The 9,901-nt window shown below is 34.5% G+C and overlaps 1 pseudogene; it reads left to right on the plus strand.

Annotated features, from left to right (window-relative positions):
• The first annotated feature begins 2,316 nt into the window (after nucleotides 1-2,316).
• On the plus strand, nucleotides 2,317-3,047 carry LOC106749865 (annotated as a pseudogene).
• The last annotated feature ends 6,854 nt before the right edge of the window (nucleotides 3,048-9,901 follow it).

The following is a 9,901-nucleotide window of genomic DNA, read 5'->3' on the forward strand; positions in this document are numbered from 1 at the left end:
GATGGAGAGGATTATCGTCGAGGACCAGTCGCCCGGGAGCCCGTCACTATAAGGCCGCCTAATCGCATTCTTTTCTTAAATTTTTGTGTATAAAAAAAAGGGGATTGTCGTAGCGTGCGAGGTCCCGTCCCCTTGGCTCGACGGCCGGTCGATTAGCGAACGCGAGAAGCGGACGTCACGGGTCCGCCGCGGCGTGGTAGCGAGCGCGTTACGTCTTATATAGTAGGCGTGGTTTGAAACCAAAGAAAGACGGGCGAAATAAAAGTGAGTGCTGTCGAGGTCGATGTTCTTTTTCTTTTCTTTTTTTTCTTTTCTTTCCCATTCCTGCGTCGGTCGCCGACTAACGCCGGCGACCATACGGACCCCCCCGGCCTCCGACTTAAAATCACCCCGGAGCTGCCAGTCCCGATCGGGACGAACTCGGGTCGAGTGGCCGACGCGCGGACGGCGAAGCCGACCGCGGGGCCAGCAGTTAGTGGGTGCGATTCGCGCACCTGGCGCCCACACGGACTCGTGGAGGTCCGGATTTAGTAAGTGGCCGGAGATTCACCCGTCGGTGTTGCACCGGCGAAGCCGAGTCGCAAATAACGGTCGCAACGTTTGTATCGCAATTCATAAATTCTTGCCCAGCGTAGTTACCTATAAAAAATGCCATCAAATGCAAAAATAAAAATGTAATGCATCTTATACTTTCAAATATGTTTTTCTCTGACATTATTTACGTGATCTGGAAAATAAATAAACTGTTTCAAGAAATCGATAATTTTAATTGTTGAAAGTATTTTCTCCCGATGTTATAATAGTTGAGAAGAATGGCTACGTGAAACTCTGCGCTCTCATGCAGAGTTAATCACATAGAAGAGATTGATGCTTGTGGAAACTATAATTCCCATAAATAACCATCAATTGATACATTGGTCCATAAATTTTTTTTAATAATTCAGAAAATCTTACGGAATAAAATATTTTTCGTTATTACTCTTTAGTATAACACATATACTCACTCAATCGTTTGTCTGTGAATGTTCGTGGCGGCAGTTATTCTCTCACGAAATATCACATATTTTTTAGTCGCACATATCCGTAAATCATATCCATTAAAAATTTGCTGCATACGATGACTATAAAAATTGTCATTCATTAGGATATACAATTAAAACATTACATCCTTCAAATGCAATGGAAACACGAGTGAAGGAACAACAATGTTACTTTAATGAAAGAAAAAGATTTTATTTACCTAGTGATTTTAAACAGCGCAAAAACATGTAATGTTAATTTGTACGATTCGATACTTATTACAATTGCATCTAAAACGCATATCCAAATGTTTATGTGCATCGCTATAATATGAAAGCATTTCTTTTCATTAATGAAATATTTCGCTCTTATGAAAAATACATGCGGATGGAACACATTCAATGGCTGTATTACATCAAGTATTTTGGAAACATATTGTATGAACACGGCAAAAAAAGCGGCCTTATAACTGGAAACTTAAAAATAAACAAAACATACATTATTGATAAATATTATTATCTTAAAAAAACAAATCTGTCATAAATCACTAATTAAGTATCCCTTTGTCCTTTACTCAATATAATTATCGTCAAGTATTTTCCGGCGTTCGCATGTTTGTGTATTATTATTTCGATCTCTTGGTTGTCCGCCAAAATACTCCAGTTTTGAGAAATATGCTGTCGGAGAAGTTTTATCTATTGGCAAATATAATAATATTATTATAAATAGCAGATAATATCAGGTAAAGTCATTATTGGACGTACATTTCCCATGACAGTGTAAAAGGAAATGTATTTCATGATACATGCTAGACAAATGATATCGAAAGATAACACTTTCAGAAGATGAATGTGATCGTATTCCGAAATAAATAACGTCAGTAACTGAAAGTATAATTAAGCGCGCACATTGGTATTTTATAAAGGAACATAGAGCAGGAAAACAAAATACAATGTCGCTTAAACGATTGACATACGAGATATCGTACAACCACGGTGCAATATTTTAATAGAACATTCCTAAGATTAATTAGACTCAAATGTATTGAGTCGAAAATGTCGAGGCTGCGATTCGAGTAAGGAACTATAACTCGAAGTTGACCAATGATGCCGCGATAAATTCCATACGCTCCTATTCGGAATTACGTGTGTCGACTGTGTCATGTGTTATTGATTTTCTCGGCTGAACTGTGAAAATCAATATCAGCTGAGTGGCGAGAATCAATGACAAATCGGCATACATGTAAGTGCTTAGCAGTAAACATGAGACGCGAAATATTAGGGGGACCAGAAAGTAATGTCGTTTCTGCGCATGTCGAAATTCGTTTGTCATTTATCAGCTCATTGTGTACTTCAAAGTCGTGCCAAAGATATTTTAAGTTAGAGTGACTTGTTTACTTGTCAATAATTAAATCTTAAATATTTTTTTGCAATTTATGGTGAAATGGCCAACCAAATACCAGAAGAGGTACATATCTGGTATTGTATGCTTTTTGAATTTCGCAAGGGTAGTAACGCAACAGTTGCTACCAAAAACATTTGCGATGTTTATCTAAGTGCATTAGACGTTCGTAAATGCCAAAGGTGATTTTCTAAGTTCACATCCGGTAATTTTGATCTTTCTGACTTGTACCGATCAGGAAGAGCAACAACTTTAGATAATGACATGTTAAGGGCGGAAGTGGAAGCAAATCCGTGTCAGACAATCGAGGAACTGTCAAACACTCTTAACCAACTTTAGTCGGCTATCCAAGAACATTTGCAGCAGATTGATAAAGTAAGCAGAGCAGGTGTTTGGATCCTGCATAATCTGTCCGAAGAAAACAAAGCTAATCGATCCACCATATGCAACTTATTGCTTCAGCGGCACAATACAGAAGCGTTTTTTGATCGCTTGATCATTGGAGATGAAAAATGGGTCCTCTATGATAATCCAAAACGCAAAAGGCAGTGGCTCTCTCCGAATGAATCGCCACAAAGTACAGCTAAGCCAGGTTTACACACCAAAAAGGCGCTTTTGTGTGTTTGGTGGAGTATTCGAGGGGTCGTTTATTTTGAAGTGCTGAAACATGGATAAACTGTAAATGCAGACCTTTACTGTGAACAATTGGATCGAGTAAATTAATCTTTAATTGAAAAGTACCCAGTGATTGTCAACATAAAAGGCGTTATTTTGCAACACGATAATGCAAGACCGCACTGCGCAAGACGAACCCTGGAAAAAATTAATGAATTGGGGTGGGAGGTATTGTCTCACCCACCATACTCGCCCGATATTGCGCCATCGGTTTTCCATTTATTCCGATCGCTGCAACATTTTCTAAGTGGCAAAAAATTTGAAAATTTGGATGATGCCCAAAATGCCATCTCCAGATATTTTGCTAAAAAATCAATTGATTTTTATCGATCCGACATTAAAAATTTGCACACTAGATGGCAAAAGGTTGTTGATAACGAGGGTGATTACATCATTGATTAAAAATTAAAACTTGTTAAAAATTTATCTGTTTGAATTTAATGTAAAAAAAACGATTACTTTCCGGTTCCCCTAATATACGCGATATCGTTTCGATCGTTCGTATCTTGGAAACTGTTGTGATTTCCACAAATCATTTTTGGAATTTGAGACTTTATTAAGCTGCCCAACGTATGTCGATAAAAAGCAATGCATTATTTTTTCTTCAGCCTCTACAATATCGCCCATAATAGAAGCATAAAGTGAGGAAAAAAGCTAAATGCACTACATCGGCCCATACATTTTTTTTAATAATTCAGAATATCTTACGGAATAAAATTTTTTCGTTATTATTCTTTAGTATAACACGCACTATGATATACTCACTCAATTGTTCGTCTGTGAATGTTCGTCGCGACAGTTATTCTCTCACGAGATATCACATATTTTTTAGCCGCACATATTTGTGAATCATATCCATTAAAAATTTGCTGCATATGATGACTATAAAAATTCATTAGTCATTCATTAGGACATACAATTAAAATTAACGTTTTCAGAGATATTGACGCATACATGTAGGTTTGGATACGTTCAATTACATTAATGTTTATTTTTTTATTCGAATATTGTCGACAAAATACAACGAATTTTACAATGAATAAACAATCAGCATAAAATACTCCAAAAATAAAGAAATACCACACATGCTTGGTATATATATTAATATATTTAAAATTAAATTATTTCGTGCCGATATTCATAAATATCGGTACTGAAAAAGTTAAACGCGTGTAGCGAATATATTTTTAAGAAAAGCCGAGATATGTGAGTACTTGGAAACGGCACAAATATCTATAGCGTCAGTGCGAAACGCAGTCGCCTGACCTTAAAATTGTCATATGGCCAAAGGCTGAAAGACGACAGAAGAAAGCGATTGAATCTAAAGTATTGTTTCTCCGGGAACTCCATTTCCGACAATAGTTTGAGCATAACCACAAATGATACATATATACATAGAAATATTCTTCCTTTCTTCATACACCCCTCTATAATTATATGTCCAATTTTTTCGCGGAATTTGCGAATCGCGTTGCATAGGCAGCTGTGTTAGTAATTGTACAGGAAATTATGAATCTTTAAGACACTTGTTTCTGTGCAAATTGAACGGACGATAAAATAATGAACAATGTGGCCAAAGAAACGTGTTTTCAGTGAGAGAGAGAGAGAGAGAGAGAGCTACATATCTGTTCTATTATAACTTGATCTATTGAGAATAATAATGGCAAATGACAATAAAAGAAAATAAAATTTTCGTTCACGCATTTCTTGTCAATACCGTGTCCTTTTACATAATACTAGCGCAAGCGCGGTGAAGAGTAGCATGCTTCGTCGCAGCGTGGTCATTCATGCGGTAGACGTGGAATATGTCGCAATATCTCAATTGCAACGTTTCAAGTCTCGCGAGATAATTTGAAATGAAAAATTCGGCTGATATTCCAGTCCGAAACCGCGTTTCAGTGGTTATTCAGCAGTGACAGTATTCGTACGAAATTTCAAAAGACAATATGAAGAATGGCTAAATCGTAACAATCAGTGACAATTGGTAAGTTACGAAATTATATCGACAAATGTAAAATACACAAGTGTGAATAATAAACTATTTTGAGCCCACATTTAATTAAAATTCTATAACAAAGATGTTGAAACTGCAACATATAATTAACGAGATCCGTGCGAACGTATCTTTTATTTATTTACTTTGTTAATTTGTAATTCATTATATTAATATATATCACTAAGGCGTTTATTCCCGATTATATCGAATTATGAACGATTATATCGAACATAGAACCATAAAGTAAGAGACGCACATACTCAAACCCTAAAATAAAAGAGATCCTTTAGCTGGTCCATGTGACTGTTTTTTATTTCCAATAATAAATTTATTTATGGTTTCTTACCGAAGTTAAACCTTCCAAGCTGGGATTAAACATTCCAGCAGCGTCAACTTTGTAACATTTTGTAGTTTTCTGTATCAAGAAAAATATTAATTTTTGTGTCTTTAATGGCGCATTGTACCACCGCGTGTTACATCTATATAATCATAAAAAAACGGCGTTCGGTTAGCAGAGATAACTTACTACATTACATATGTTTTATAATTGTGCCGTTTATGAAGGAAATGAAATTAAAAATGAAATAGAACGTTATGAAAAAGACATGAGAATAGCAATAATGTTACTTACATTATTTGGTAGATCTTCGTGTCACTATTTATAAACTCTTGCCCGGCATAATTACCAGCGAATAATCCTAATAAATGTACGAGTAGAAACAAAATACATCTTATGTTTTCTAATATGTTTTTTCTTGTCGATATTATCTGCAAGATCGATATGTAAATCAAGGTCAAGCATAAAGCAAATAAGAATCTAAAGTCGATGTATAAACGATTATATTGACATAAACGTTCACTTATACCAGGTTACAAGTTAAAAATGCCAATAAATTAAATTATCTGTAAAAACTAAAATAGCAAATATGTGTAAATTGTTCTAGAAAATCGATAATTTTATTTATTGGAAATATTTTTATAGAATTAGTGAGAAGTAAGGTCGTGCAAATTTTAAACTATACCGTGCTACTCACATAGAAGAGATTGATACTCATGGAAATTATAAGTCCCGTCATCAAGATTAGATACATCAGTCCAAAACTTTCTTTCAGTAATTCAGAAAAACTTATGATATAAAATATTTTTCGTTATTATTCCCTTAATGACACATATTTTATGCATATACAGGATGTCCAATAATTTTCTCGGAATCTGTGCAGATAGAACGGCTGAAACTGTACAAAAAGGTCATGCCTTATTTTTCAAAATTCTACCGCCTGCTCATTAGCTCATACAGATTAATTACTCATCAATTATTTCAAATTTTGCAAAATGGTACATGCTTTTCCTATTCAGAATCAACCGTTCTACCTGCACATCACGGACACTAAGAAAGGTTTCAGACACTTTGTATATATACCAGGTGTAGAAGTATGAAACCGGAATTTCCCTATAGATGGTGCTAGCCATCAGTTTAGGGACCGTAAGACCGCTTCTGCAGCGCCATCATCTCCCTCTAACAGCTGACGAACATTTTCAACACACAACAATCCAAGTTCCATACACCGGTATATTTTTCTATAACCTTAAACATGTCGAGTTTTGTGCCTACGAACTACGATTTGCGGACAGCGTTGGTTTTTTGTTATCATTTGAAGAAAACTGCTGCGCATCAAATGCTTGTCGAAGCTTACGGTGAACATGCTCTTGGTAAAACACAGTGTTTCGAGTGGTTGAAAAAATTCAAAAGTGGTGATTTTGACGTGAGAAACGAAGAGTGTGGGAAACCACTGAAAAAGTTCGCAGACAACGAATTGCAAGCCTTATTGGATGAAGATGATACTCAAACTCAACAAGAACTCGCGGATGAATTGAATGTGACGCAGAAAGCTGTCTCAATTCGTTNTGTGTTTGGTGGGATCAGAAAGGTGTAACCTAATATGAGCTGCTAAAACCTGGTGAAACCGTTAACACTGATCGCTACCAACAGCAAATGATCGATTTAAATCGAGCATTGCGTGAAAAACGACCGGAATATGGAAAAAGGCAACATAAAGTCATTTTGCTCCATGATAATGCCCCATCACACACAACAAAACGGGTCAGGGAAACGATCGAGGCGTTCAGTTGGGAAATACTAACGCATGCGGCTTATTCTCCAGCCTTGCTCCGTCCGATTATCATCTATTCGCATCAATGGGACACGCTCTCGCTGAGCAACGCTTCAATTCGTATGAAAATGTACGAAAATGGCTCGATAGCTGGTTCGCTTCAAAAGAAGAAATGTTTTTTTGGCGTGGCATTTATAAACTGCCGGAGAGGTGGGAAAAATGTATAAATAGCAATGGACATTATTTTGAATAAAATATTTTTTATCATTTTCAAACAACAGACGTGTAATTTTTACAAAAAAATTCCGGTTTCATATTTCTACACCTGGTACATATATACATGGTGGATCATTTAAAACGCTACAAAATGTTATTATCTCTAAAAGAGAGAGAATATGCATTGCAGCAAAAAATTTGTTTGATAAAAGTTGTTTGATTCGAAAAGTAAAAAAAAGGATATTAGTTTGACCTTGGATGGATGTAACAAGATCAAGCTAGCCCATTTTGTATATATTTCAATATATTTCTAACTCGAGTTTAGATAATATTTTTAATTTCATATTAATAAAGTGTGTTAAAACTTAAAATATAAAAATAAATTAATGCGCAGACAGTAATATTTACATTGCAATGAATTGTGCATAAAGTAAACACTCAGTTGGAAGTTGACATCACTTGGAGATATATACTTTAATTGAAATATTATAATACTCATTTGGAGATATATACTTTAATTGAAATACTATAATATACTCACTCAATTGCTCGTCTGTGCATGTCTACTGCAGCAGTTATTCTATCACGAGATGCGATGTATGTTTTAGTTATACATATTCGCGGATTAAATCCCTTTAATATATGTTGCATACGATAACTATAAAAAGTGTCACTACCTAGTATATGTATTTAGAAGATATCTATCTGTCAAATGCAATGGCGATATAAATGAATTAAAAAAATAGGTTCTTTTAATAATTAACACCGTTGGAATTACCTGGCGATTTTAAACAGCCCGAAAGCGTGTAATGCACTTGTTAAAATGAATGTTTGGGTAGCTAATACGGTCGCTAATAAAACGCACATCCCAATGTTTATGTGCATTGCTATGACATGAAAATACTTCTGTCGATCGATAAAACATTCCGTTTGAATGAAATATTCGCGCGGACGAGAAATGTTTAATGGTTTTATTGTATCGAGTATGTTTGGAAGATATTGCAATGATATGGCATAAAAAATGGCAACATGCACGATGACTAAAAACGGATAAAATACATATCGTTAATATATAATAATTTTAAATAATTAATTGCAACATAAAAGCTAATAATTTATTCATTTGTGTTTACTTGTTATAATTAATGTAAAGAATTTCCCGATGTTCGCATATTTGTGTATTATTTTGAGCTCACACTCGTCCGTTAAAATGCTCCAATTATCAAAAATACGTCTTTGTATTAGTTTTACCTGTTAGCATGTATAATAATTTTTACAAATGACAGTTAATAACGAATTAACTCATTCTTAGACGTACGTTTTTGAACGTAGCGTAGAAGGTGACGTATTTAATGAAACATGCTGTAAAAATAATAAGGGAAGATAATATTTTCAGGACGTTATTAAACTCGTTTTCCGAAACGATTAATACCAGCAACTGAAAACATATTCTGATATTCAGTGACACGTGCAAACACTGATATTTCGTATTAGAACATATATCGTAGAACATAAAGAAACAAAACTAAACGTTATTTGAATAGTCGACGAAAGTTCGTAAAATTTTTGGTACGACAGTTTAATAGCGTTTTCTTGAAATTAATTAATAATAAAATGTATTAAATCGAAAATCTCGAGGCCGTAATAGTTTCCGAGTTAAAAACGACATTTCGAAGTTAACCAATTATATCGTGATAGATTTCGGGCGTTTGCGTCCGATTGTACGTATGCACATGTGCCGATCAGCTTTCTGTTATTGATTTTCACGACTGAGCTGTAAAAATCAATATCAGCTGAGCCGCGAGAATTAACAGCGGATATCATATCCGTACGAATATATACGCACGGTAACTAACACGAGCGCACTACTGTTCCAATATGATCGCTCATTCACAGAGAAAACTGCTGTTACATCAATAGAATTGGTCAATAGCGTCATAATCGGAATCTTTTTGTATCTTCGATGGCAATATTATTAACCAGTTAAGTGTGTTTGACGACTATATCCGTCATGGAGATGTGGCAGAATCTTGTGTCATGACGACTATATCCGCTATGCGTAAAATTTTATACAATTTGATATTTAAATTGTAATTCTGGCGAAAACTAAATTATATTCGTAAATTTTAATATTGGTAAAATGTTTAGAGGTCAAGACGAAATGAAACAAACAAATGAAAATTAAAAATAATTTGAGTTGGATTTATAACTTCCTGAGAGCTAACTCGCTTGATTATCGCGATACACATTAGTGGGCGCTTTGCAAAGAGATCGCCACAGTTAACTGGTTAAAACTAATATTGATCGTATATTAAAGCAATGTATGATATATATATATATATATATGTATATATATATATTATATATATTATATATATTATATATATTATAATATATATAAATATATATATATATAATATATATAATATATAAATATATATATAATATATATAATATATATAATATATATATATATTTATAT

The sequence above is a fragment of the Dinoponera quadriceps genome, unplaced genomic scaffold (genome assembly GCF_001313825.1).
Source record: "Dinoponera quadriceps isolate SergipeBrazil2010 unplaced genomic scaffold, ASM131382v1 scaffold151, whole genome shotgun sequence".
NCBI lineage: Eukaryota > Metazoa > Arthropoda > Insecta > Hymenoptera > Formicidae > Dinoponera > Dinoponera quadriceps.